This window comes from Mesoplodon bidens (genome assembly GCF_964165515.1).
Source record: "Mesoplodon bidens genome assembly, chromosome: 1".
Lineage (NCBI taxonomy): Eukaryota > Metazoa > Chordata > Mammalia > Artiodactyla > Ziphiidae > Mesoplodon > Mesoplodon bidens.
In genome coordinates this window covers 93,728,454-93,732,439 of record NC_138176.1, presented here as the reverse complement: position 1 = coordinate 93,732,439, position 3,986 = coordinate 93,728,454, and the positions used below count along the sequence as shown (strand labels likewise).

The 3,986-nt window shown below is 41.7% G+C and overlaps 1 pseudogene across 1 annotated transcript; it reads left to right on the top strand.

The window, feature by feature from the left end:
* Window positions 1-2,535: 2,535 nt before the first annotated feature.
* On the top strand, window positions 2,536-3,664 carry LOC308615256 (hsc70-interacting protein-like; annotated as a pseudogene). Its single transcript has one exon. The product of its transcript is annotated as a hsc70-interacting protein-like (transcript).
* The last annotated feature ends 322 nt before the right edge of the window (window positions 3,665-3,986 follow it).

The following is a 3,986-nucleotide window of genomic DNA, read 5'->3' as shown; positions in this document are numbered from 1 at the left end:
GGGTCAGGCACTAGACAGGTGCCATTTTGAAGAGCAGGGCATCCTGAGACAAAGAGCAGCTCCTGTTCTGGCACTCAGGACTGCTGAGGCTCTCCTCAGGCACCTAGACGCCATCCCAGGCAAAAAGCATGAACTGGGAGTTGAACTTTCATGGAAGACACAAAAATACAGTTAATAGGAAATTTTTTTTTTTTTTTTTTTTTTTTTTTTTTTGCGGTATGCGGGCCTCTCACTGTTGTGGCCTCTCCCGTTGCGGAGCACAGGCTCCAGACACGCAGGCTCAGCGGCCATGGCTCACGGGCCCAGCCGCTGTGCGGCATGTGGGATCTTCCCGGACCGGGGCACGAACCCGTGTCCCCTGCATCAGCAGGCGGACTCTCAACCACTGCACCACCAGGGAAGCCCCAGTTAACAGGAAATTCAAGAGCATTCCTGCCCACAACCCAGCTGGGTAGGGTGTTCAGGCATAGTTCAGTTATAGTAAATTAAAAACTTCAATATTACAACCCAAAGCTAAATGTGAGACTGTGCTACCCCATACTAATCAATGTTTGGCTAGTTTTTGGTTTTATATCTGTAAGTCATATCACTACAATGTGGTGAATCTGCAGCTTTTACGTCCAGGACCCTCTGATGTTTTTTATTGTACTCTCTACTTAATACAGCCACAATTAGTCCTGCAGGTCCGTTAGAAGTCCCTTGGACAATCAAAGAGCAAATTAATAAAGACCATTATACCATGTGCTCAGCTTCTTTGGAGAGAGTGAGAATCATGCTGTAAATTGGTATTAAGGCTAGTGATGCACTTATTACATGCACAGAGCACAGTGAGATCAAGGAGGTGGGAGGGGGGAACAGACAATCCAGGTGGAGGCCTGGCTCCCTGCCCTCCCCCTCACCCCTTCTGGCCCTAGCAGGGAAAAGCTCATATTGGCGGACCAGCTCAGCCATCAGGCAGGAACAAGAGTCAGGCCCAAGCTTAGTCAGGCAAGACTTGGCCCATCAGCCAAAATCTCTCTTCTCCCCCTTCCCCCACTGCCATCCAAGTAAAGTGAATCTATTTACTTAAGGTTAACTTTTGTGCATTCAAGGAAAAGTATTCAAAAGTTACTTTGGTTTTGAAAAATTAATGCTTGAATTTACAAAATAAAAACCCAAGGAGATTTTCCTGTAAGCTTATAAATTTATAAAATTTTATAGATATAGCTAAATTTAAACAACCCCTTCTAAAGGGGCTTTTTAAAATATATATATTTATTTTTGTATTTGACTTGGCCGGGTCTTAATTGCCGCATGCAGGATCTTCGTTGAGACGTGCGGGATCAAACCAGGGTCCCCTGCATTGAGAGTGCAGAGTCTTAACCACTGGACCAGCAGCGAAGTCCCTCTAAGGGGACTTTTGATGAATGTTTGGTCACAGTTAATTAACCTACTTTAAATATTTTAACTACATTTATAAATTTAATATATTCAATTTATTTTTTTTAAGTTCTTCAGTTGTCTGACCTAAACACAAACCAAAACCAAAACCAAAAAACACTTTCCAAGTACTTAAGTAATTCACATATATCTAATAAATTAATCTTATAAATATGTTAATTTTAAGTTTTTAAAATGTCTAATAGTGTATTTACATTTGAAAGACTTCCACTTAAAATCACAAATGTAAATAAATTACTTAGTTACACATTTTAAATAAGCATTACACATACAATGTGTCATTCCAATAGGTCGTATTCTCCTAAACATTATAAAAACTTAAAACACTAAATATACAGATTCCTTTACACAAAAATACTAATACCATGTGTGTGATTTTTAGAACACTACTATATTTAATTGTAAGCCTTCTCAATGTTTTAAAAAACGCTTATTGCTTTCAAAAAATTTTATCTTCTCAAATTCTTTTGATGATATCTTCTAAAGCTGGTTGAATTGCATATGAGGTCTGGAGCCACGAGTATCTAGGGGAATTTTTCTCATACAACACTACGAAGATGAGTCCCTTTATACTACTAATATATCATAAACTACAAAACTTAAAAAGGGAGCTGACACCAGCCTCCAAAAGGGCCTCCAACGATGCTCTCCTCCTGTCAGTCACTTCCCTGTGTAGACACTTCTACTCTGAATGATGTTGACCTGTAATCAATAGGATATTGTGGAAATGATGGAGAGTGACTTCTGAAGCTAGTACATAAAAGACATTGCTTCCTCTTCCTTGCACACTCCTGGATTTTTTGTTGTGGAGGAAGCCAGCTACTCGTGCAGCCCAAGGAGTCATCTACATGGTAAGAAACTGAGTCCTCCTACAAACAGTCAGCATTAACTTGCCATGTGTATGAATCACCCATCTGGGAAAAGGATTCCCTAGCCCCAGTCAAGCCTTCAAAAACTGTAGCCCCAGGCCAACATATTAACTGCGACTTTAAGAGAGGCCTGGACTCAAAACTAAGCAGCCTCACGCTTCTACATAGTCACACTGAGCTAGCTCCCTGGGCTGGAATCTGACCTCAGCCTCAGCCTTGCCAGACCATGGACCTTCCCAAAGTGAGCGAGCTTTGAACCTTCATGAAAATGTGTAAGCAGGATGCCAGTGTCCTGAACACTGAAGAAATGCACTTCCTGAGGGAGTGAGTGGAGGTCATTGGAGGTAAAATACCACCTGATACTCATAAAACTAAATCAGCACATACCAAGAAAGAAAAACCAGACAGTGAGAAAGCAGAGGAAAACATAAAGACAGATGAAACATCAAGTGAGGAAAGTGATCTAGAAATTGAAGGTGCGATTGAACCAGACACGGATGCCCCCTCAAGAAATGGGAGATGAAAATGTTGAGATAACTGAGGGGATGATGGATGAGGCAAAGGATAAAAATGTGGCTGCCACTGAGGCCCTAAATGATGGTGAACTACAGAAAGCCATTGACTTGTTCACAGATACCATCAAGCTGAATCCTTGCTTGGCCATTCCATATGCCAAGAGAGCCAGTGTCTTCATCAAATTACAGAAGCCAAATGCTGTCATCTGAGACTGTGACAGAGATATTGAAATAAATCCTGATTCAGCTCAGCCTTACAAGTGGGCAGGGAAAGCGCACATACCTCTGGGCCATTGTGTAGAAGCAGTCCATGATCTTGCCCTTGCCTTTAAACTGGATTATGATGAAGATGCTAGTGCAATGCTGAAAGAAGTTCAACCAAGGGCCCAGAAAATTGCTGAACATCAGAGAAAGTATGAGGGAAAACATGAAGAGCGAGAGATCAAAGAAAAAATAGAAAGGCTTAAGAAGGCTCGGGAAGAACAAAAGAGAGCCCAGAGGGAGGAAAAAGTCAGAAGACAATCAGGAACTCAATATGGCTATTTCTCTGGTGGCTTTCCTGGGCCAACACCTGGTAATTTTCCTGGAGGAATGCCTGGAATGGGAGGGGGTATGCCTGGAATGGCAGGAATGCTTGGGCTCAATGAAATTATTAGTGATCCAGAGGTTCTTGCGGCCATGCAGGATCCAGAAGTTATGACGGCCTTCCAGGATGTGCCCCAGAACTTGGCAAATATGTTGAAATATCAGAGCAACCCAAAGGTTGTGAATCTCATCAGTAAATCTTCAGCCAAATTGGGAGGTCAAGCCTAAGGCCCTTCTGACAAATAAAGCCCATGCTGAAGGAAAGATCGCCTAATGGATGTCGCAATAATACAAACCAGTGTACCTCTGACCTCATGAAGAAAGCTATGGTGCTTTGAAAATAATCTCTCTCCCTCTGTCCCAAATGCAGTTGAAACAATTTACAGTGGTTCGCTATTAGAACAATCATTCAGACAACATTTTCCTACTGGGAATTAAAAGCTTTATAAACACTTCTTAAGCCTGAAAAATATTAAAACAACAACAACAACAATTAAGCCCTTCCTGCTAAAAAACAAAACTCACTAAGCTGTTCCCAAATTCCCAATCCACAGAAACTGTGGAAGATAATAAACAT